The 27333-nt window shown below is 37.3% G+C and overlaps 1 protein-coding gene across 4 annotated transcripts in view; it reads right to left on the bottom strand.

The window, feature by feature from the left end:
* EMB2752 (embryo defective 2752) overlaps positions 1-27333 on the bottom strand; it is a 103082-nt gene that overhangs the window by 1060 nt on the left and 74689 nt on the right. The window lies entirely within an intron of this gene.

Raw genomic sequence — 27333 nt, 5'->3', positions numbered from 1 at the left:
ATCCTAACACTTCCATTCATCCTAAGAATGGGTCACATGGTTATGTTACGAAAAATCCTACAGAGTTTCATCTTAAAAAAACTTCCTTCTTATTACCACATATAGTTGTAAATGCATCATCTCCTCAATAGCCCTAAAAAGGCTGATAACTTTCTTACTTTGCTAATAAATCAAGTACTCAGATGCAAACAATCAAATACAAATATAACAAACCAAGAAGATTATACAGTGGGCTGTTTACAGTAAATACGAAATGGGAACAAAAAATAGACAAACTCAATCAATCTTATGATTTGGGGCAGAAGCCGTGGTTCACTCTAATCATCATATTTGGAGATAACTAAGTTACCAATTCAGATGTGAAACCAGAAGCACATGCGGATATAGGATGTGGGGAATTTTATTTTTGGGTACGGATGCGTTTGGAAACATATATATATATACATCACTTGATAGTATCATAATACATATGATACTTCACCATTGATCAAGATTCAAGATATTTCATGTCAAGTATATAGTTCATAGTGTATATATATATATTTATATATATATATATATATATATTTATATATATATATATATATATATTTATATATATATATATATATATATATATATATATATATATATATATATATATATATATATATATATATATATATATATATATATATATCATTTGATAGTAACGTAATACATATGATACTTCACCATTGATCAAGATTCAAGATATTTCATATGTCAATCATGTTAAGTTTTCAGATTTGAGGGCAGAAAATGGTGAATAATTACTTGCACATTATGTTTTGGCTTGTTCATTATTCACCACCCAACACATATAATATATATGAGATGAAGAGCTGCGTCTTCCAAAAGACATGACACTTCAAATGGGGCCATTTAAGCTTTCCCACTTAATTGAATTATCATATAATAAAATAATATATTTCATATTGTTATTATTATATTGCCATTAAATATGTAGCCACTCTTGGCTTACATTTGCATATTTAATTATTTATTGTTGATCTTTGCCATAAAGGCCACAAACATTAACACTCCCTCTTGGACTTGAGAAGAAGATCAACCAATAAGTCTCAAGTCTATAAAAGACCTCAACTTCTCTATCTTCACAATTGGTAGAGGTACCAAAAACATAACTTCAATAGATCTCAAATCTATTATATATCCAATATATCATCTCATGATGTAAAACCCATATAGATCTCCAAAGATCTCAAAGTCATCATCATATACTTTGAAGTATTAGTCTCTTGAGTCTAACTAACTCATTCGAACATCAAATCCCTAATGTCACATACTCCAACCTTGAGTTTAACTAACTCAACCGATATCAAATCCATGATATCAAAAGCATTGGCCAAATATCAAGTCCATGATATTCACTAAATGCTCCAAGTAATGGCTTCCTGACATAATGGCTTCCTGACATCAAGTCCATGATGTCACCATGTACTCAACCTATGGATCCAAGATCCACTAGTCACAAGGACTCAATTGACATCAAATCCATGATGTCACCCGTACTGGTATCCAGACATTAAGTCCACCAAGTACTAAATCCAACATCAAATCCATGATGTCACCTGTACTGGTATCCGGACATTAAGTCCACCAAGTACTAAATCCAACATCAAATCCATGATGTCACTCGTACTAATATCTGGACATTAAGTCCACCAAGTACTAAATCCGATATCAAATCCATGAGGTCACCTGCACTAGTATCCAAATATCAAATACATGATATTCAACAAGTGCTCCAAGTACTAGTATCCGGACATTAAGTCCAACAAATACTCAATCCTTGAATTGAGAAGACTCAAACCATGAGAATTTTCTGTTTATGTCACTTGGTCCAGATTTATCTAAGAATTAATGGTTTATACGACCAGTTTTAATTCTTTAACTCGTACTCAAAAATGAATATAATGTAATATCCCTATTGACATTCAACCTTAAATAGAAAAATATTTTGCTATGTTTAGAGTGCACCTGGAAATGTTTGAATACTCTTGGAAATGATTTCCTTTGACATATGGTGGCTTCCTCTGTGCACCTCAGAAGTGTTTCACCTTCAATAATGAATTCCCTCTCAATCAATATGATTGATATTGTCACAAGTTGACTAAACCATCTACTCCCTCTGAAGCCAAGTTTATCAACTTCTTGACCTCTTTGAAGATGACAGACTCCCTCTAAATTTGAATTTCATATGTGTTCGTCCTGAAAGTATGTCAAAGATAGATTACAAATAGTTCATAAAGCTAAACTATCTCGAACACAAATACAAATGATATAAGCATACACGATTTATTTAAAATTCATATGGATAATAAAACATGAAATACTTATCTTTTATGAATTTCAAAGTATTTCTTTTCGTAAGGTGAGCCCATATAATATCATGCATGAATCAACTTTTATATGATTGTTGAATCTGCAATGGATGTGCCCCGCATTCTCTGTTCCACATCACACTTCCTTTCACCCTGTCAATACAACTTTTACAAAATAATGAACCAAAACGCAGTCATTCCCCAAAAACTAGCTATTTGCTTTGCTCCGATGTAGCAATTAGCATGCCCTCTTCTCGAACAAGAGGAAACCAATACGACTCAAGAAAGATTTCAATCTTCTTGTTTATGCAGTCTAAATCAAATTTCCACAACCATTACCATTTAACAAAATTTAAAGCAGATTTCACAACCTCATTAGGTCTTCTATGTCCACGATGGAAGACTACAAGCAATCATAGAGCCCTCGCCTTTGCTAGAAATCATGTAGCCCAATCTCATGTGAAAAAGACATCCTCAGGTTTGGACAAATCGACACCCCCTCAACCTTAGTTCTAAGTCTATGAAATTGAAAGTTGGGAGCCTTCATCCCAAACCCACGATGTCATATAGGCAAAAAGCTCATTCTCTACAACCCACATAGCACCCCGGTAGCTCATTCATTTACTACGACATCCACAGCCAGACTTCTCAAGCCCTCAAATTTGCTAGACACTTGATGTGAATGCGTTTCTCTTATCTTCTTACTATGGTTGTTTGAACTACTTCCTGGTTTATAAGGCCTTGCTATTTACAAAAGACAACCCACCAACAAGCGATATTCCAATCATGCAAGAAGCATCGATAGAACCTCCTCAAACACCACTCACTCTGAGCTGTCTCATATGGTACAGACTATAATTTAAACTGCTCTGGCCAGTTGTCATTCTACATGTCCCAAGTCACACAATTCACTTTTGGTACCCAAAAATTACTACCAAGAGATATGAGAGTTACGAGCAGTTATAAGCACACTGGGACTCCTTACATCGAGATTTCCACAGTAAGCTAGTAAACTCTGCCCAACTTTATAATCTCCAACAACAAATGTAACTCCTGTCTCAATCAAATGTCACTATAAACAAAGTTTGTTTTCAGAGTGATACCACTATACAAGAATCGATATTCTCAAGCCAATTGGGCGCTCTGGAGAATAGTCATTGTATCTGGGATCCCACCTATGAACTCGACACCCGTGGAATTATAATTTCAACTCATTGGCCAATGAAATAATTTGATTAAAGTACCGATATAGTTAACTCAATTATTTGATTGAAATCTCTCCTTGTCTTTTCATGCCCCAAATATATAGCCTGGAAATGATAACTTATCCTACTCGCCGATTGGATCAGCCCCTTCAATACCTTCTGAATCACACACCAAATTATAGAGAAATACGCCAAGCAATTGATCTGGACTCGCTTGAAATATTATGTCAATGCAATATTGGAAGCTGTTTGTTTCTGCCCATGAATTTGAATGGATCTACCTTCAAGCAATTAAGTTTCCCACAAAGGAACCTGGCTCTGATACCATTGATCAAGATTCAAGATATTTCATATGTCAATCATCTTAAGTTTTCAGATTTGAGGGCAGAAAATGGTGAATAATTACTTGCACATTATGTTTTGGTGTGTTCATTATTCACCACCCAACACATATAATATATATATGAGATGAAGAGTTGCGTCTTCCAAAAGAAATGACACTTCAAATGGGACCAATTAAGCTTTCCCACTTAATTCAATTATCATATAATAAAATAATATATTTCATATTGTTATTATTATATTGCCATTAAATATGTAGCCACTCTTGGCTTACATTTGCATATTTAATTATTTTTTGTTGATCTTTGCCATAAAGGCCACAAACATTAACAAATTAAATAGTTCAAACTTCAGGCACAAATATTCATGTTCTAGACTCCATGTCCAAACTACAAAATCAAAAACAAAGTTCATGATTCAATATCATTGTTCACTAATTAGAATCATAAGGATTCTCAAAAAAATCTACATCCTCCTCATCTCCATCCACTACAAGGTTGATATCATTTGAACCAAGAAAGGTTCCACTTGTGCTAGATGCAAACAAAATGAGAACAGTAAACCCAGCTGCAAACAAAAGGGAGATTGAATAGTTGAAAGGCCTCTATTAGGGCTGTTTCAGGGGGTTGGCACAAAAAAATATAATAAAATCAAAATGTACAAATAAGCATGTCTTAAATGGTTTTTAAGTGAAATTTGCCCATTTTTTTTTACTTTTTCTATGTGGATGCTGACGGAAGCTCCCGGGTGCCCTATGGGTGCTACTAGGATGCCAGTCACAGGCAACTAGATGCGTCTGGATTCCTAAAACAGGCATCTGCCCACATCCAGTGCCTATGAGTTGCATTCGGGTGGCACCCATAGGGCTTCCATCTGTATCCACGATTTCATACGTATCCGCTTCTGGCTCCAGACATTTCCTGCAAGTATCGGTATCTAAGGGAAATAACAATCTACATAAAGAAGATACTATTTTTAGAGCTTTGAACTCAATTTTCCTTCATAAAACCTATTAGAACTACCTGAATGTATCAATATTTCCCAGTGTTACCCCGACGCAGGGGTGCGGCGGTGCGGGGGGACGTCAGGACGAGTTTCGGGTGCAGGAAAAAAAAGGCCTCAATTTGGGGACGGCAGGGGTGCGGCAGCGGGGAAGCGGGGGGGGAGGGGGTTGCATAGTATATATAAATAATATATATGACTGAAAATGCTAATTATGAAATGATACTTCAATATATTATATAACATTAACATACCAAATGTAGTTGAATACAATGAATAGAGAAAATTGAAATGCGATTCACAAACCATAAATATTTAATAAGTTCAAACTTGAAACTTGAAACTTCATAACCATTATTGATGACCATTTAACAAATTAACTTAGTTCAAGATGCAAGATTCAAAATTCATTGTCCAAATATGATTCTATGAATATCATATATCATAAAGATGCTCATGATGACAACGAGCCAAATAGCATGAAACAGTGAAATAATAATAATGTATCATAGCCATATCAAAGTGAGTACAATCAACAAAATGACAAAATTTCAATAATGAGAATGGAATCACCGTCTATTGGTCTTATTAAACTTTCAAATAGACCACATGGGACCCACACCCAATTAGGGTTAGCATGCCTAAAAAACAAAAAACAAAAAAAATGCAAAAACATTTTTTATTTTTGACTTTTTTCGGCCATCTTCTCAGAGCACCCCGCAAGCACCCACGCACCCAAGCACCCGAGAAGCACCCAAGCACCGCGTCCAACCTGGGTGCTAAACGGGTGCGGTGGGGGTGCAGCGGCCGAAAATCTCCCGGAGGGGGTACTCAAGTGCGTGATGCACCCGCACCGGGTGCCCCGGGGTTTTGACCCGGGTGCGCGCACCCGGGTAACACTGATATTTCCCGAAAGATTGTTCCAGCATACTTTACAATTTCGTGCAGCGTGTATTTTGCTTTCTCATGTTCCATATACCAGATTTGGTGATACTCTCAAAATAATAAAATAATAGAGTGAAATTTTTTAATTTAATGAAGTCCACAACTTCCATGAGAATAAATGAGGAAAAGCAAACACAAAACTCATCCATTGTATTCATATTGACCTAGCTCTGGGTTATGTCTTCCATGAAATTCAAATACAAGGAAGTTGTTACAAATAAACTTCATAAACAAAACCCTCTATTGATCGCTAGTACTAACAAGAGCTGACAAACTAGTGCCGACAGAACAGATATATGTATAGGTAGATGTAAATTCAATTAGTAAAAATTTTGCATTTTTTTTAATGTTTCCTCCCATTTTCTAAATTATTGAGCTTTTAAAACACTGAAGCATTCACCAATGAGAACGTCATTTTTTTCTGCTCTGAAAAGAAACGTTGAAACAGAATTTATTAAGATATTTGTTTTCATATTATTGGTTTCCAAAACAAATTGAATGTCCCCAGTTGGGATTGTTTGAAATGAATATTTAGTAGTTTATAAGCAGAAGGGATATTATATTTAAAAACAGCTTCATTTTCATAAGGACGCACCAGAATGAAGGTTAGTGGAATTGTCTGACTGTCAGAGGCCTCAAATAGACTATCTCAAACATGGTTTGGATTTGCTTAGCATCCCTATTGATGAAGTATTTCATTATATTGTTCACCCAAAAATTCCTCCTTCCTTCCATCCCTCTCTACCACTACCTTAACCCTTTTATTGTAGACCATAAATATTACATTCACTTCATAATTCAGATCTGAAGTTCCAAATCTAAATAACAGGAAGACTGTCATAAAAGCAATACATTGGCCAAGCTTTATGCCACAATATGGGAATGAACTCCTTGAGCACTTGGAGAGCAATGATCTTAGTGTGATGCAAGCTTCAGGAGAGACTTCTAATTTATTGATCATCACTGCCATCATAAAACTAATCCCTCCCTTACTCTTCATCCTCACTCAATTAAAAGTAGAGATCCCTCTCTTACCAAGCAGTAGTCCATCCCTCAGAGCAATGATCTTAGTATGAGGGAATTATCAGGAGCAATTTCCAGACTATTGACCATTACTACCATAATGAAATTAATCCCCCCCTTCCCCTCAATAAATAGTGATCCCTCTCTTACCAACCAGGCGGTGTTCTCTCCCTCCCTCCCTCAGGACTTGTCTGTGGACATGTTAGCTCTCAACTTCTGTCTTCGAAGATTTTAAGAAACTAACTCAAGCTTGTTATTCTGAATTTGTCTTGCAATAGCATGGACTAAGCAAAATTAGATTTCTCATCTGTTCGATCGTAATCTGACAATCACATTTCAATGGTGAAGGTACAGATTGTTTAGGATTTTGTCTGCTAATACGATTTGAACATAAACTAGTATGTGTGGAAAGCATGGTATCTTAGTATTTTGATTTAGCAGGTCATAACACCACTATAGATCTAAGAAATCATTCTAGTTTGTAGCCTGAAAGTACATACAGAAGTGCATATGATGTCAATCTCTAAACTTGCTTAACCACATCAGGTCTAGCTATTCAAAAATAAGTTGATCCTCTTCTCAAATAAGATCCAAGATTTAAGGTATATTTAATATATCTGGGAGCTTGTTCGTCTACATTGCATTATCTTCATTCTAAACATACATATGGCCTAGCTGTGCTCTTTAGAGTTTGGTTAGGAAGTAAAGTGCAGCAGTACAAAAGAAGACCATAATAAAAGAGAACAGCAATGATCAACCAAATATGCATACAAATAACTGAGAGAAAAAGCAATTGATTGACATGGTTGGTGAAGAGTGCACAATCACACTGAGTGGGAGAGGAGGGTGAACCACTAAGTACTATTTTTACCAATTTAAACTTTATCCATCACAATAGCTTCAATTACTAACTCTTAACAGTCGTACACACAATAACAATAATGTTTACATGAAAATCTGAAAGGGGAAAACCATGGAAAATTAATGCTCTTATATAATTCTTATTTTATAATTTTAGTAACCACCAATTCCTAAGTTAATGTTGCCAAATTCTTACTAAATTCTGAATTTGACAATTTGTAGGCACCAAACCCTACTGTTAAGCACCAACTTAACGACATGTATCAATTTCTCCTTTATGAAGCACCAACTTCCAGATCAAATACCACCTTCTATTTTGCTAATTCAGCAGATGATGGACATTGCAATTTCTTCAACTCTAATAGCTTCTTGAAGTTTACTCCTTCAATGATCTCCTCAAAATTTTTTATTTTATAATTTATTCACACAAATCTGTCCTTTATAATTTCTTTATATAAATCTGACCTGAATGCACTTATCCTTTTCTCAAATCTGCACTTATTTCTCTTCATAATTCTGCCATAGACTCTTATAACTTTGTGAATATTAGCTCTGTTGATTTACATGGTATATCTTTATCACAGACATGCTCTTCAAAATCTAATTATGATTCCTCTATATATCTTTATCTTCCTCTCAAAAGACGTGACTCTTTATTAACAGAATCGTGCTTCAAAATGTTAATCTCTATAATCTTTTTATTAATGATATACACCTTCTCATTAATCGCAACCCTTGGTCATTAGTTTAAATTGTGCATTTTAAAGACTAAATGAATCGTGCTTTGATTTCTATTATCATAAGTAGCTAAATTCTTACTAAATCTACCATTTACTAATTTACATCTTTTAACAAATTGCACTTTATTATATTAATAATTCTTGATCGCTGTCTGTCTTATACCATTGTCATCTAACATAAACTCATTGTAATTGCTGCATCTGAACATTACTATGATTAATATAAACATATATACATCTATGTTATCTTTAGTTGCTAGATATCATAACCAGTTCTGAATAGTTCTCATACTGCACAATATGAACTTCAGAATCCACTGTATTAAGGACATCTCTGCAGTGGTACACCTCTATGTTAAGTGTAACTTTGCATTGTTTGATGACTTTAAATCCTCATTAGATTTCTAAACAACGAACTCATTTTCTATCGGCTACTTTTTATCTTCATACTGGTGTTTATTAACATCAGCTATATCACTGGAAGCTAGGTCGAATGGTTGCTGCTGCTATTGGATGTGGTATTGCTGCGGATGCTAGCATGAGGTCTTCTAGATCTGCTGCAGCTAGTGTGGCTGGTTTGAGGTCTGGCACTGGTTCTGTTGCTGGTCCTGGTGCTGGCATGTGTGCTTCCGCAGTTGCTGGTGTTTATTACGAGGTAATTGGTAAATACTTGCTTATTAATAACAGAGACCGAGAGGTCAATTTATACAAAAGGAAGAGACGATGTTTCCTTAGGAAATGATCCTAAAGAATAGAAACATTCTATTCCAGAGAAAGCAAAAAACGAAAGCAAACTAAAGCTAAAGATATTTACAAGATAACCATTAACTAATAATAGACGTCTTATCTATTATTGTAATACCCTCCCTTAATGGTTAATCTATCTAACACACCAAGCTGTCCTCTGAATTTGACAAACTTATCAGGACCAAGAGGCTTGGTGAGAATGTCTGCAGTCTGATCTGAGGTAGGAACATACTGCAGATCTATAGTCCCGTCTTCAACCAGCTGTCGTATGTAATGACAATGAACATCCACATGCTTGGTTCGTTCATGGAAGACTGGATTCCGTGCTAACTTGATAACGCCTTCGTTATCAACAAACAGAGTAGTCGGTCCTGCTGGTGACATCTGCATATCCCCAAGCATCCGACGAAGCCAGACAGCTTCACATCCTGCCTTAACAGTCCCTCTATATTCAGCCTCTGTAGAAGAGAGAGAAACTGCCTACTGCTTCTTGCTGGTCCATGTGACTGCACCGGATCCCAAACTGAACACATATCTAGATGTTGACTTTTTATCATCAACAGAGCCTGCCCAATCTGAATCTGTGAACCCACTGAGTTTAGGATTAGAACTCCGAGAATACAGAAGTCCATAATAAGAAGTGCCCTTCACATAACGAAGCACACGCTTTGCTGCCATCCAATGATCAGCCTTAGGAGCTGTCATAAAGCGTGAAATATAGCTGACTGCGAAGCTGATATCAGGCCTAGTAGCAGATAGGTAGATGAGGTTGCCTACTAGTTGCCTATACGTAGTATCATCAACGGAAGGAGAATCAGACTTGGCTGATAACTTGAGACCTTTCTCCATAGGTGTAGATGCAGGTTTGCAATCCTGCATTCGGAATTTGTCTAACAAGGCCCTGGCATATTTGGACTGAGAGATGAATATACCAGAAGACTGTTGCCAAACTTCAACACCTAAGCAATAATGCATGAGCCCAAGGTCAGTCATATCAAAAGACTGGCATAAGTTTTGTTTGATTCCCTGAATCAAAGATGCCGAACTGCCAATGATGATCAGATCATCCACATAGATAACCAGAAGGATGATGTCAATGTCAGTAGTCTTGATGTACAGATTTGAGTCTGAAGAACTCCTCTTGAAGCCTTGATCACTGAGGTACGTATCAATCTTGATGTACCATGCCCGAGGGGCCTACTTCAAACCATAGAGAGCTTTTACCAATCTGAGAACCTAATGGTCTGTACCAGCAACCTTGAAACCAGGAGGCTGCGTCATGTAGACCTCTTCATGGAGATCACCATTCAGGAAAGCACTCTTTACGTCCATCTGATGGACCTTCCAGCCAAACTGTGCTGCCATGGCTAGGACAAATCTGATGGTGCTCATCTTTGCGGTAGGAGCAAAGGTCTCATCATAGTCAATGCCCTGACGCTGAGAAAAGCCCTTTGCCACTAAACGAGCTTTGTACTTATCCAAAGTACCATCTGATTTGTATTTGATTTTGTAGACCCATTTGCAGCTAATGGGTTTCTTCCCTGGGGGAAGATCAGAAAGGACCCAAGTGTTGTTCTTCAGCAGGCTCTGGTGTTCAGATTGCATGGCCTGTTCCCACTCTGGAATTCCTTTAGCCTCGGAATATGTTTGAGGTTCAAACACACTGTGAATGTTGGCCATAAGAGCAAAGTTAACAGAATCTATAGTTTTGCTCTTTTTCCGAGTAGTTCTCCCATCAATGAGCTGATCATCATGAAGATCAGCAAGTGTCTTAGCCCACCACTTAGGCCGGAGAGGAGAATGACCAACAGTAGTACTAGGAGATGCTTGATCAGCAGGATCCTGATCAGAAGAATCTGGATCAAACTCAGGTGAAGCATCTTCAAAACGAGGTGATCCTGCAGGAGAAGCCGGAGGTGGCTGTACAGGTATCACTGGCAGGACTGGAGCTGTAGGAGCTACTGGAGCCCTCCCATCAGGTGGACCTAATGGAAGCCGAACTCCCAAATCATGAACCTACATAGGCTGGTCTACTAGATCAGGAACAGGAGAAACAGGCATGAATGGTCCTCGCTGCTCATCAAAGACTACATCGCGGCTGTATATGAGACGAGATCTCTCAACATCAATAAGGCGGTAGGCTTTGTGAAGACTGCTATATCCAGCAAGCATCAGTTTCTGACTCTTGGCATCCAACTTGGTGCGTGAAGCATCAGGGATCCAAACAAAAGCAAGAGAGCCAAAAACCTTCAGGTGACTGATTCTGGGCTTGCGACCTGACCAAGCCTCTTCCGGAGTTTTACCTTTGACCGCCACTGTGGGTGACCGGTTCAACAGATAAACTGCAGTGTTAACTGCTTCTGCCCAAAAACGCTTCGGAACATGTCTGTGTTTGAGCATGGAACGAGCCATCTCGGTGATTGTCCTGTTCCGACGTTCAACTACACTGTTCTATTGTGGCATGTGGGGTGTGGTGAACTGGCGTTGGATGCCATGTGTATCCAAGAAGCTGGAGAAAACATCAGAACAAAATTCCCCCCCATTGTCTGATCTAAGAGTAATAATAGATTTCCCAGACTCTTTTTCAACTAAGGGTTTAAACTTCTGAAATACAATAAATGCATCGGATTTCTTTTTAAGGAAATACACCCACATTTTTCTACTGAAATCATCTACAAACAACAGAAAATACCTGTACCCAAGAACAGAAGGAGTGGCCATTGGGCCGCAGATATCAGCATGAACAAGCTGAAGTACTTGAGAAGCTCGCCAAGAATCGCCACTGGGGAAAGGTGTGCGATGTTGCTTCCCAGCCTGACATGCGTCACAAACTCCAAGGTGTTGGGTTTGAATCTCTAGCAAACCAAGAACAAGCTCATCCCGAACAAGTTGTGAGAGATAATGCACATTTAAGTGCCCATATCGTTGATGCCAAAGTGTGCTGATGGAAGATCGCCGAGCAGCCATAGCTAAGTCCTGAGAATCACCAGAATCAGTAAGTTTGAAAAGACCATGATCCTCAAGACCAACTGCAATAGTAGACTTAGTCGCCCGATCAGTGATGGTGCACTGATGTGAACTGAAGGTGACTGCCAAGTGTGGAGAATGTCGCAGCAACTGACTGACCGAGAGTAGATTTAGTTCCATCCCTGGAACGTAGTACACATCAAGGAATATGAGCTTCCTCCCAACAAACTGAATTTGAATGTTGCCTTTACCAACAATCGTGTACTCTTCTCCACCACCAAAGATAACAGAATCTGAATAAGGTTGGTAGTCAATAAACCAGTCTCTGCGGTGAGTGAAATGTCGAGAGGCACCTGAATCAATGTACCAGGCAGATGACTGCACATGATCTGCGGGTCTTTTAGCCATGAAGGCATAAAAGGCAGATTCCGCCTGCTCAGTGTGCTCTGCATTGTTCACTTTGGGTTCCGAACCTGATTGCTTAGACTGGGTAGCTAAGCGTTTCTGACATGCAACCTTCATGTGACCATACTTGTGGCAATAGTTGCATTGAATGTTCTTCTTTTTGGTACCATCGGATGCTGGAGCAAAAGACTTCTGCTGAGATGATTGCTGAAACTTGCCCTTATCCTTCTGAAAGGATTTCGCAGCAAAGGCTTGCTCAGTGGAGGTGGAACTGGAGCTGCTACCGAATTGTTGTTTCCACCGATCTTGCTGAAGTAGCAGGGTGCAAAGATCAGTGAACTTTAGATCAACACCAGTAGATGTGATGTTGAGAGTCTCGATAAAATGCTCATAGGAATTTGGTAAACTCCGAAGAGTGATTACCACAATATCCTCTCCCTCCATCTTGCGACCGATGGCAAGTAACTGATCAAGGATTTCCTGAATCCGATTCAAGTGTGCTTGGAGCGAGGTGTGCTCATCCATGACAATAGAAAACAAAGTGTTTTTCAAAAAGAAGGCTCTGCTCTTGTCGGAAGTCTCATGAAGACCTTTGAGATGTGTCCAGATTTCGGCCGCTGTCTTGCCGGATGGAATCTGAGAAAGCTGGTCATCAGCTACGGATAGTTTGAGAAGCATTACTGCCTCTCGATTATTCAGATCCCATGTATCTTGATCAGGACCCGAAGAAGTCGGACGTTGCGTAACACCCAGAACAAGTTGATCGGTGTTTCGATATTCGAAGATTGCGACGATGCGTTGCTTCCAGGTTCCATAATTGTGACCATTGAATTTGGAATTATGCTCGAGCAGAATATTTGTCAGAGATGCCATGGCACGTTTTTCAATGAAAAACTGTGAAAATCTGTGAAGGCACGTTCTCCGAGGCAAAAATACGGAAGACCCAGAAGAATCAGAGAATGACCCAAAAGAGAGCTCGAAAAACCCAAAAGGAATCTGCTATCATTTTTTGAATCCGCTGGCTCGAAAATCGAGGCACAAAAATCGAGGCACCCAGAAAAACGGACAACCCAGTTGAGCTCTCGAAAAACCCACCAAGAATCTGCAAACAAAATTTTTTTACGACCCCAAAAATTAGGGTTTCGAAAAAAAACGGCCCTAACTGAAAAAAGCTTGAAAAAACTTCAGATTTCTTGATGAAAAATGGTGGAATCTGCTTCCCAGCAAATGATTAGAGACTGAGACGTTGCAAGACAGAGTGTGACCTCCAAATGATGGCGGATTTGCAAAGGTTTGTAAAAAAAAAAAACGCAAAGCCGCGACTGATACCACGTGAGCTTGCTGAAGAGAGAAGCCACGATTTTCACCAAACACAGAGCCATGAGTCTAAAGGACCAGACAATTCGTGGTAAAAAATACCACTAAAAAAAATGCGATTTGCACAAGATGTTAGGCAAAAGAAATCGCGATTTTTAGATACCAGCTAAGAATGGTACAAAACGACCACGATTTTCATGCAATTTGCAGACCCGTAATTCAGGAATTTCTCCAAGCAGAAAACCCTAGGTGGGTTTTGGAGAATTTAACTGAAATAATTTTGAAAAAATTTAAACAAATAATTTCAAGAAGAAATTATAAATTTTTCCGAAAAAATTTAAGTATTTAGCTCTGATACCATATTACGAGGTAATTGGTAAATACTTGCTTATTAATAACAGAGACTGAGAGGTCAATTTATACAAAAGGAAGAGACGATGTTTCCTTAGGAAACGATCGTAAAGAATAGAAACATTCTATTCCAGAGAAAGCAAAAAACGAAAGCAAACTAAAGCTAAAGATATTTACAAGATAACCATTAACTAATAATAGACGTCTTATCTATTATTGTAATAGTTTTGCTTCTGGTTATGTGGCTGGTTCGAGGTCTGGTTCTGGATCTGGAGTTGGGGCTACTTCTGGGGCTTTTGCAGGATTTGTTGTGGCTTGTTTCGAGTCTGGTAAAGGTCTTGGTTCTGGTGTTAGGGCTATTGCTGGGGGGTCTAGCAATGGTTTGGGTGCTGGTTCTGTTGCTAGGGTTTCTGTTGGGGTTGTTGCTGGCAGCGAAGTGAAGGGTTCTGTCGCTGGTACAGTTGCTGGAAATGGTGTTGTTCTTGGCACTAGTTCTGGGACTCATTCTAGGGTTCCGTCCTCTGTTGGTTCTGGTGTAGTTGGATCATCTGCTGGAGCGATTTTGTCTGTTCCTGGGATTGATGTTGGTATTAGGACAGGTCAGATTGCTAGCTCTATGTTGTTTGGTGAACCACCTTCTTTTGCAGCTAGGGTTGCGGTTGGAACTTTGGGTCCAGCAAAGGTGAAGGATCCCATTCATGTTAGTAGACCTCTCTTGATCAGCCTGAAGGAGGATGTGGTGAGCAACATTGTCCATAATTCCGATGATCTTTCAATTTGTACTATAATTTGTCACTTTCAGAGGCTGTTGCCAAGTCTATCAGATTTTTTATGCATGGATAACTAAAGAGTGGGAACCTATTTTATCAGGTAATGTCCACATTTTCCCCATGGCTAAGGGTATTTTTATTGCTAAGTTTGGGATTATTGAGGATCGAAAGAGGATCCTTTGTGGCCCTTCTTTTTCTTGGTCGACCCTATACCACCCGTTGATGGTGGAACCATGGCATCCTAATTTTTCACCCGCTTTTGAATCTTTTAGTAAGTTTTCGATTTGGGTTCGGCTTGCCTACCTTCCTCTTTATCTTTGGGTTGATTCCTTGTTGGAAACTGTGGGAGATGTTATTGGAGATTTCTTGATGATTGATGAAGATTCATCATATATTTTGTACTCAACCTATGCTGGAATCCTTGTTGAGGTGGATATTTCTGAGTGGTTGCCAAAGAAATTTGAAGTTGGGCTCCCTAATGGGAGCAGGTGGATTCAAACTTTAGACTATGAAGGGATTCCCTTCAAATGTAAAAAATGCTATAACCTTGGGCATTTGGCTGCCCAACGCAGTCTTCAAAGGCCTAAGTCTAAACAGGCTTCTTCTTGGTGGAAGGGGGCTTCTTCTAAACATTATATTGTTGCTAAGAAAAGGGATCATATTTCTGCCACTGTCGATCCTACAATGGGTAGTGATTTGGATGTTTTGGATGTTGTTGTGGCAGCTGGATTTGGCTTTGTTTCTGTTCTAGCGAGTTTTGTTGCTGTTGATTTGTCTGGATAGGATGTTGTTGTGTCTGTTGGCACTGGTGGTGTTTTTGTTACAACAGGTTTTGCAGGTATATCTACTGTTTGCCCTGTTGTCACTGATGGATTTCAGTCTTTGGTTGATTCTTTAGTTGTCCCTATTTCTAGAGTTCCTGTGGGTTCCCCTATGCGGGCAATGGTTATTTTGGTTGGGATTTCTAACAGTGTTGGTTCTGTTGTCGTTGCCTCAGCTGGTACTATTGTTGATGGTTTTGTCCATGTCTTATCTACTGGATCTCCTGTGACAGATGTCGGAAATCTTGCAGGTTCCCCTGTGCTAGAAAGGGTTGTTCTGGCTGGGGTTTCTGTCAGTATTGATTCTGATTTTGTTGTTGTTACATCTGCTGGTACTTCTACTAGAGGATCTCTTCAGATCTTGTCTGTTGGATTTCCTGAGTTAGATATTCCTTGCCATGCTTTGCAAAGGGATGTTGCATTTGTTGAGGAGGGGTGGACCCCAGTTATTGGAAAACATCATAAAAAGTTCTCTCCTCATTTCCTTCGCTCCCAAAAGAAGGGAGGTAAAGGAAAATCCTACTATTCTCCTTGTTTCTTCTAGTTGAGGGTTTTTTTCCCTTGGGGCAGATTGGGTCTTATTTCCTTTGTTTTTTTTATTTGCCAGTCTCTTTTGGTCCAGTTTTGTGTGGTTCCTTTTTGGTACTTGTTTTAGTTTCCTGCGATTCTTTTGGAAGCTGATCTTGTTGCCTATGTTTAGTTGAATATCTACTTGTTGAGAAGTTCTAAAGGGTTTTGGGGACCCTTCGAAACCTGTTTTTCAATTAATTGAAAACTTGAATATATTATGATATTGCTATCAAGATTCAACTGTGTTGATTTTTGAATCAAACTCATTGACCCATGTTTCATGAGTAGAGGTTCACAAGAACCCATCTCTCATAAGAATGAATGGAACACTCGGCAATTATCACATCTGGGTGATCACTGAGGTGGTGCATAGGAACTTCCTGGGAGGTCACCCATACCAGTACTACTCCAACTCAAGCATGCTTAACTACGGAATTTCCTCCATGGTTAAGCCCACTTTGCTTGCAACCTCATTTGCAAAACCTTCAACAAGTATTGTGCCTTATGAACCATTCATTGGAAAGCCCCTTAAACACCGAGACCCATGTTTCATGAGTCGTGGTTCACAAGAACCCATACCTCATGAGAATGAATGGAACACTTGGCACTCATTGCATCCAAGTAATGCTCACAAAGGTGATACACCAAGACTTCCTGGGAGGTCATCCATCCCAGTACTACTCTTAGCTCAAGCATGCATAACTGCGGAGTTTCCTACAAGGTTAAGTCCACTTTGCTTGCAACCCCATTTGCAAAACCTTCAGCAAGTGTCGTGCCTCATGAAATATTATAAATATCCGCTATGCCTCCAATATCCCTAGTATAATTAATGGTTCTTGTAGATATCAAATCACTGTCTCAAACACAATAATTTGATCACAGTTTCTTTTATTTCTTAATCAATGACCAAATAAACAAATCCCTGTCATTGCGAATGCCTATTATCAATTAAGCCGCTACATGAATAACACTTTGTTTTATCCCTGTCTCTTAATTAATCACTGTTATTTGTCTTTGCTTTTCTTATTAATAAATTGTTCCTTAGTGTATTTGTAACCTTGACAAAATAATCAATGCCTTTTTTTCATTATCTACAGCACAGTCAATTTATATACGGCTTCAAACATGGTCAGCCAGGTTTGGTAATTCAAAGAAAATAAATACTCTTTTACTATTTTACACTGTTGACCAGCATATAGTCAACCAACCCAGAGTAATGTATATATTCTTAACATATGCATTTAACTGTGTTTATAATTGCATGTGTCTTGGGTGTCGAAAAATAGGGTCAGCCAGCACAAGAGTCAGCCATCATACAAACAAATGAATTGATTTCATCGTAGTTCATTGATTTGTGGGTACCGTTCTTAACTCGTCACTGTTCTTACCGTGTCTAACATGTTCAGTCAATTCAACTAACATGCCTTGGTCTTGATATTAAGTCGTGAAGTCCCAACACTGCTTTTAGAGAATTTAATCACTCCCTTAAGAATTTAAGCATATGCTTTAAAGGCGCTGCATATATCATCAGCTCCTTTTTGTATTACTGTCTTATGATGACATTATATAAATCACTGCAATACTAATCACCATCACCGGCTGATGTAGTCACTTCTTTGTCACCATTATGGAATACATATCAAGGAATTTTTTTTACTTTTTTTAGCCCATAAATAAAGATGAACAGCAATAAACAAAAGAAGAACAAATAAGGCACATAAAGATAACAAATTATCCTGGGAAAACCCTCCAACTTAAGGGAAAACCCCAGCCACACCAGAAAAACATCTTCTATTAAAATAATAAATGTCCAAGTTCAATGTTTTCGACTGAATTTTTCACACAGAGCAATCATATCTACATCTACATCTACATCTACATCTACATCTACATATACATATACATATACATATATATATATATATATATATTCAATTGAAGGACTCTTTGTATCATAACCTAAGATCTCTTCATTTACCAAATGTCAGTCTCTTCGCATTTCCAGACGCATGTCTCTTTGCATGTTACATGACTCTTCATATAATAAAATGTCAAATATTTAGAATGAAACACCTAGCACACCTTGAATGCTGCATCGTGCTCACTTGGCTATACAGAAATATCATCAAATATCTCTTCTCTAGCATTAAAAGATCTCTACTGCAGCTGTAATCTTCAACACTCCCTCTTAGCAAGAGAGAGATCTTTAGAATGGCGTAGATTATAAGTCATTGTCTTTAGAATGGTAATAGATTATAAGTCATTATATGGAAAGGTCCGTCCAAATGATACAATATTGAAGCTTCAAAGAACGATGCCCTATTACAAAAGAAACAAAGCTCATGTTTGTGGTTTCTATGTCCGTGGCGAGTGTACACGAGGTGCTGAATGTCCTTATCAACATGAGATGCCTGTTACGAGAGCTTTCTCACCAGAATATTAAGTATTGATATTATGAAGTAAATGATCATGTTGCAGCAAAGCTGTCGAATAAAGCTGGTTCGATGTCATCTCTTGCTCCACCAGAAGATGAGGGTACAAAGACCTTGTATGTAAGTGGACTTCATTAAAGAGTTACTGAAGATGATCTGAAGGACAACTTTTATGGGCACAGTGAAATTGAATCCATCAGGCTAGTTTTGCAATGAGCAAGTGCATTTGTGACATATACCACCAGGGAAAGGGCTAAGAAGGCAGCAGAAAATTTGTCGAACAAGCTTGTAATTAAAGGCTTGAGGCTAAAGCTATTATGGTGGAAACCACTGCAAGTGCACCAACACGGGCACAAGCAGTCACTGTGAGCACGACGATAGTAGATACCTGTGCGTACCTCAATAAAGAGTAAATTCAATACATCTATAAATATAATGATTACAAAACAAGGGTCAATATAACCCAGTGAAGAGGCAAGTTTATATATGAACCTGTAATGTCCCTATACTATCTCTCAGTGTTATAACTCAAGTACTATAAATGAAATTGTAAGAGGTTGCTTTTCTATCTTACTTTGTTTACAATTGCATAGATAAGTTTATTGAATAATGGTAAGGATGTATAGAAATCAATATATTTATTTGATGGAATCAACAATTGCTCTCTTAATGTTGTTCAGCAATGATTATATTATTCATGATATGATCCTGCAATCTGTCTTCTGTACCCCAGCTGAGGATGATATAAATGTTCTGAATGGAGACTCCCCTTTATCAGAATTATATATATACTAATTCAAAATGCTTCTTGGGTGTTAGTATAATTTTGCAAATATAGGAGGATGGAATACTAATCTACCAATATATGTACTGTCGAAAGAGATTAGTAAAGAGAGTGCTTCTTATGCTGATCAGGCTATTTTAAGAGATGGAGGTTCTGTGGAATCACAGTTCCTTATTCTTGGTGACCAATAGTGAATTTATCATATGGTGTTTTCTGTCCTTATTGCTTGGTTATGCTTTCTGTAGTTCCTGCTGCAATACCACTTCCCTTTGTAAATATGCAACAGCTAATGTCAAATAGTTGATCATTCAAATAAGCTGGCCCACTGAAATAAAATGAAAAATGAGATCTAATCTGATGCTTCTTGTGATTGATGAGAATGTTTCCTTATAATTGTCCTTGAAAGAGTTATGTGGTAAAGGTGTGTCTCGCCAATTTCTTAATTGTACCCTTTTGATTATTAATGCTATTAGTTACTAATTATACTATCATCGATCTTTTTCACAATGTGTCAAATTTATGTTTAGCCCCCTAAGTGATTCCAAATCATATCATCGAATATATGTATTAGAAAGCATAAATACTATTTGTCGCTGGCCATGTGGTAGTCGTGGAATCTATTTATACAAGCCTCCTTAATCATCGATATGCCTATATTTCTCACTCTGTTTGCTCTATATGCCCAAGTGTTGATTTACCTATTGATGTGCATTAAAATACTCAGGGTTCGATGCCAGGGAGTATGTAATACAGTGAGCCATTTGTGACGACATATAGCGATTTCTCCCTAGATTGGAAATGCTTAGTGGATGATATGTTTTTGGAAAACTTCCAATGCTTTTGTTTGAGTATGTAGTTGTCTGGTCAAAAGCCACATATCAACAGCTTGATGGGTGATATACTTATCATCTATCATTGCTTAGATAAGGTAGGTCATTGTCGTTCCTTTCTGTCAACAAATGTACACATGGGTCTAATGCAAGGAGTGAATGATAATTATAGTCAACAAGTTGTATACAATCAACAATAAAATCAAAGATCATATTATTGGTGAATATTATTATTTTAACCAATAAATCATAATTGTTGTAATATTATTATATTATTTTAAAAATAATAATATAATAATTATAATATCGTTATATCCATTGTATTATATCAATTTATATATTATAATGTATTTAATTTAATAATATTTAATATAATATATTGTGAAGTATTTATTAAATCTGTCGAAAAAGGGGGACATCACAGTCTGCCCTTCCTCAAAGTGCTTGCCCTCAAGCAATCACTAATGGGCTCAGCTATGCAACTTAAAATCCAATCTAATGATCTTGGATGTATTTTAGAGCTTTTGTGCTCCTTGCTTATGCATTGCCCTATCCCTCAATGAGTTCTAATGAGTAAACCGTGTAATTTCCCAAAGAGATTCTATCTCTTCCAAGACCATATAATTACTCTTTTAGTATGTATTTGTAAGCTGTAGGGGAGACTTTATGTCACTTTAGGCCCTTGTGGATATCCTTTAGCGCTATCCATCTTATAATCCTTAGGAGAGACAGTATCTCATCCTAAGCCTCTAAAAACATGATCTCTTCTCTATAGTTGGGTACCCTAGCAATTCTCCCATAATCACAGCATAGTAGGGTGTCCTACTAGCGGTTCTCCCTTGACTACTACCGTGACAGGGTGCCCTCAGCAGTTCTTCCTTAACTACTTCTGCAATAGGGTGCCCTTAGCGGCTCTCCCTCACTAACAACACATTAGGGTCCCCTTACCGCGAATCTTTCTTAATTGTTACTATAGTGGGATGCCCTTCACGATTATCCCTTAATTGCAGCCTAGGTCTCTTCTGCAATAGGGTGCCCTAACAGTTCTCCCTTAATTACAAAGGTAGGGTGCCCTTGTAGCGATTCTCCCTAATATGTTACTATAATAGAGTGCCCTAGCGATTCTCCCTTAATTGCAGTCTTGGGAAGGTGCTAACAATAGGGTGCCCTAGTAGTTCTCCCTAATTGACAGTGCAACAGAATAATCTTATAATAGCTTTTCTTACTTGCTACTACAATAGGGTACCCCCGCAATTCTCCCTTAATTGCCACTCTTTCTATTTATTTAAATTAAATATTAAATTTCTATTAATAGTCATAAAAACATTTACATACATGTATTGTTGGATATGTAGATCTCCTGATTAGGATATGACTAAAGTTGAACTTCCTCAAAGCTCCACTAATTCCCTATTCCCATATTCTACTTAGATATTATTGAGACTCTCTTGATCACGGTTTGCACTCGTGTTTGCAATTTCTTCCTTGAATATTTCAAGTGTTGCTTCTATTTTATGGAGTTAACTCTTCTTGTCACACTTATGTCCCGATTCCCAAGGGCCTCTACATCTAAAACATATGCCTTTCTTCAATGTGTCCTCTTTTTGTTTTTGGGCCTCCTTGTTCGAGCATTGGTGTCCTCTGCTCCATTTCCCTTTGCGAAAATAACATTCTTTCTCCCTGTGGTCTTTTCTTGACTCTTCATTTCTATACATTGTCTTTCTTGAAAAAATCTTAGATCTTTCTTTCGAAGGGTTTGACTCTACCATTTTTGCTTTTCTGATGGCTTCTTCCAAGTTTTGAGGTCCATGCGGTTTAACAAAGTGCTTGGTGGAGTCTTTAAAATTCTCTAAACACATGAGTGAGTCTCTTTTGGGAAAGGTCTGGGAACATAACTAATAACTCTTGGAATTTGCGAGCATGTTCTTCCACTGTTCCAGTTTATTTGAGTTGAGTTAGTGCTTGGAAATACCATTCGATGTCCCTATCATCAAATTTGTTCATAAGTTTTTGGGAGAATTCTTTGTAGGATTTTACATCTTTATGTCCCAATGAGATACGTCCATGGCTCCACCAATCATGTGATGCTCCCTCTAGATGAACTATGGCGAATTGGAGGGTATCTTCTTCTGTCATGGGATTTAGAATAAAAAATGTGTTTAATTTTTCTAACCATTGGTGCGATGTAATCTTTTCTGACCCATCAAAATTTGGAATTTTTATTTTGTTGATTTTATGTTTGAGTTCCGTATTTACAAGCCTTTTGGATATCTCTCTTTGTTTATCTTCACAAAATTCTTTGAATGGTACCACTTCTCTAATGTTAGGTTCTAGAACTACATACGCCCTTGCAATATCTTTGGTCCTAGTCATTGGTTGCTCTATTCCTTCTTCTCTTGGTTGTAGAAAACACATTATTATTTTTTGAGTGAGTGGAGCTAGTATCTCTTGCCTGGTTGGGTTGATGTCTCAAATTGTTGATAGAATTTCCCATATCTTGCAATGCTCGGAAAAGTGCTTGATTTGATTTTTCCATTTTAATCAATATAGTTTGGTTGGTTTGGTTGTTTTTCTCCTTATAGGATCTCACCTCATTTGCTAAATTATTCATTGTAGTTTTCTTAGTCCTCCTCTCATAAGTTTGCATAAGCCCTTCATTCACAGGATGGTAGGATTATGCTCTAATACCACTGTAATGTCCCTATACTATCTCTCAATATTATAACAAAATTCTTATAAATGAAATTGTAAGAGGTTGTTTTTCTATCTTACTTTGTTTACAATTGCATAGATAAGTGTATTGAATAATGGTAAGGATGTATAGAAATCAATATATTTATTTGATGGAATCAACAATTGCTCTCTTAATGTTGTTCGGAAATGATTATATTATTCATGGTATGATCCTGCGATCTGTCTTCTGTACCCCAGCTGAGGATGATATAAATGTTCTGAATGGAGACTCCCCTTTATCAGAATTATATATATACTCATTCAAAATGCTTATTGGGTGTTAGTATAATTTTGTGAATATAGGAGGATGGAATACTAATCTACTAATATATATACTGTTGAAAGAGATTAGTAAAGAGAGTGCTTCTAATGCTGGTCAGGCTATTTTAAGACATGAAGGTTTTGTGGAATCACAGTTCCTTATTCTTGGTAACCAATAGTGAATATATCATATGGTGTTTTCTGTCCTTATTGCTTGGTTATGTTTTCTGTAGTTCCTGCTGCAAGACCTATTTGTTAATAAGATAATTAATATAATAAAATTTAATCATTGTTTTATGTATATATAATATTAATTTCTCTCATATAACAATAAACTTATATATATAAATTATATCTCATATATAATTATATAGGTTTATCCGACATAAGCTACCAAACATCAACAATTTGTTAGGACATTAAAAGACAATGTGAGACAAGCATATGAATCATTACCTACAAAGTATCTCATCTTGGAAAGAATTTGAACAATGGTTCTTATATGAATATCATGATGCAAGTGAGGAAGATAACATGTGTTACGAACAAGAGGACATGTATGAAGGCCAAAGTTGCAGCATCAATTTACAGAGATTTGTACGGAAGTCTCCATCACATTTGTTCATGAGGATGACAAGCATTTATCATGAGATACCATCAAACATCATGCCTCCATGCAAGGAGTTTATAAAGAATTTTTTTTGAGTTGGGAATCTCACCAAATGACCCTGATTTGAAGCTTCTTTTTCAGATATTAAAAGAAGATGATGAAAAATATTCCAGAGTGATACAAAAACATAATGATGTTTCAGGTTTGAGTGGAGAAGAAATTTTTGGACAGTCTAAAGAAGAATCCACCCAGGATGATACTCATATGACAGAAAATATCAATGAATGTAAAAATGAGGAAGAGGATTCTCTCAGTGTGGAAGAATTTTCAGATATTTTGCACATGGAATATCAGAAACATGTTGAGAAAAATAGTCCAATTTTTTTCTCAATCCACCACAATAAACAAGTTGATGGATCAGCGCATATTCAGGAGGTGCTAGATGAAACAAAAGATGATTTGCAAAAGGATGAATTTAGTAAAGGTGTACAATTTGTCGATATCTTGTGTAATGGAACACCCGATGATCCAGATGAAAGCTCTCATGGAGATAATCCTGAATTCTCTATGTTCCTGAATCCATTGTTTGAAGAGGAAGCAAAAAAAAGATACGTATAAGTTCTCTGTGTTCTTGAATCCATTATTTGAAGAGGATTTATTATGCAATCAAGTTCATCAGCATCATGATGAAGATAGAAGGCATAGTGATAATTTTGAGGATACTCAAAATGTGTGTGGGGAAGTGTATTAAGAAAGTGAGGCATGCATTAGTTCATCCTATGAGCAGGAATTATATCAAACATGTGATGATGAGATGAAATCAGAAAAGCACAATGAGGAGAATGTATTGAAGAATAGCTCTGAAAATTTTCCAAATGTCCTATCTGATCAGATTCTTGATAAAAGAGAAGTAATATTTCTTGAATATGAGCTATCTTCAAAACCTTCTTGTGAAGAGAAACAATATCTGGAAAATGGAGATGAAGCAAATTGTGTCCAAGAGGATGTCCAAGTAGAGAAAATTGATCTAAAAGATGGTATGACTGATCAAATGCATAGAGATCCTCCATTCAGCAAAGACCACAGTTCATCTGACGACCTCTCAAAGGCTAAACAATAGTAAGATGCCAACGGCCGCGTTGATGAAGAAATAAGTATTGTCCATAAGGATGATGCACCTGATACTGGGTCGAAATATGGGCAACATACTGTGGAAATGAAAGATAAGCACATGTTATGTAATGGTCATGATTATATAAAGGGAAAGCATACATGATCAGAAGGAATGAGTTGTTGCATGATCAAAATCACGTGTTCAACAAAGGAAAGAATCAAGGTTCACTTTTGGGGGGCCTAGGGCCACCCAATTTTCATTTTGCGTCAAGTATGGTCTGCTCCCCAGAGATAGCTGGAATCTCATTATGCCCACAAGGAGCATATTTTCCCAACAAGAGCCACTCATGGTGTCCTATTTTTTGGCAAAAATCAAGGCCTTCATTAATGATGTTGGAGACTTGGAAAAAGATAAGACCGATTAGACTAAAAAGATAGAGCACTTGAAGAGTAAACTAAAAGACTACTATACAAAACCCATGATACGACGTACAAGAAAACAGAGGTTTTCCAGACATGCAGCAAGCTAAAAAATGTTTGTCAAATGTATCTGCTTGATCTTGCGTATGTATTGCTTGTCCAGGTTCAAGATACGGTTTTGGCTATTAACACGAAAGATGCTATTCCAAAGAGTGATGTCAATAGAGAATATATTGCAAAGTAGCAAGATCAAAAACCTAGAATATAAGTCATTATATGGAAAGGCCCATCCAAATGATATAATATTGAAGCTTCAAAGAATGACACCCTATTACAAAAGAAATAGAGCTCATGTTTGTGGTTTCTATGTCTATGGCGAGTGTACACAAGGTGCTGAATGCCCTTATCAACATAAGATGCTTGTTATAGAGAACTTTCTCAAAAGAATATTAAGGACCAATATTATGAAGTAAATGATCTTGTTGCAGCAAAGCTCTTGAATAAAGCTGGTGAGATGTCATCTCTTGCCCCGCCAAAAAACACGGGTATAAAGACCTTGTATGTTGATTGACTTGATCAAAGAGTTACTAAAGACGATCTGAAGAACTTTTATAGGCACGGTGAAATTGAATCCACCAAACTAGTTTTGCAATGAGCATGTGAAATTGTGACATATAACACCAGGGAAGGCGCTAAGAAAGCACTAGAAAATTTGTCGAACAAGCTTGTAATTAAAGGTTTGAGGCTAAAGCTATTATGGTGGAAACCATTGCAAGAACACCAACAAGGGGCACAAGCAGTCACTCTGAACATGACAATAGTAGATACCTGTGCATACCTCAATAAATAAAGAGTAAATTCGATACATCTATAAAAATAATGATCACAATACAAGAGTCGATATAATCTAGTGGAAAGACAAGTTTATATACAAATCAAACATTATCAAATTGCAATTGGAATACCATCGTGAGTGCGGAGGACCAAGAGACAAGGTTTTACAACAGATGAGAACGCCAGCACATCAAAGGATATCATTTGGACTCTCTAATGTAAAGTCTCACGGTAATGCTAAAGGGATAAAGATGTAAGTGGCAAGACAAAATGGATTTGACTTTGCCACATCACGAGTTAGTGAACAAAGACCCGATCAACACATTCAAACTGAGCATCCTCGTGTTGTCAAGTACTATACAAGCCTAAGAGCTTCTTAATATACACAGGTGCCATTGCTAATTACAAATCCCGAGAAGAAGCATGCACGGGTGTCTTCATATCGTTTCAAGTAAAATTGATGGCAATGACCAATCTATGAAGAATAGCAATTAAGTTATTACCTCATGATGGAATTAATGAACAATTAAATTAATCAACACCAGCTTAAGATTGATTTCTTTTTATGGAGCGGCATGACTTGTGCTCGCACCTTTTCGTTTGTTTATAAATATAAGATGCAAAAGCCAAAGAGCAATATAATAGCAAGAAACAAATTTTGGAAGAACTGCAAAAGATATTCAAACCTTGCCAAGAGAAAGATGAATTATAAAGTTTGACTTATATTATGAATCAATATATTATATTTTAATAAAAGATCTATATTTTTGTTTATTCAAGGTAGAGAGAATAAAATGCAATTTTGATTTGTCCTTTATGATTAATAAGATGATTATTAAATTATTACAGACAAAGCTTATGAATTAGATTTTTCGTAGAATTCTTTG

Source organism: Cupressus sempervirens, chromosome 3, assembly GCF_028749045.1.
Source record: "Cupressus sempervirens isolate cs-2001-9-10 chromosome 3, ASM2874904v1, whole genome shotgun sequence".
NCBI classification, from domain to species: Eukaryota; Viridiplantae; Streptophyta; class Pinopsida; order Cupressales; family Cupressaceae; genus Cupressus; species Cupressus sempervirens.
Note: the sequence above shows the minus strand (reverse complement) of the source record. Positions and strands in the feature narration are given on the sequence as shown.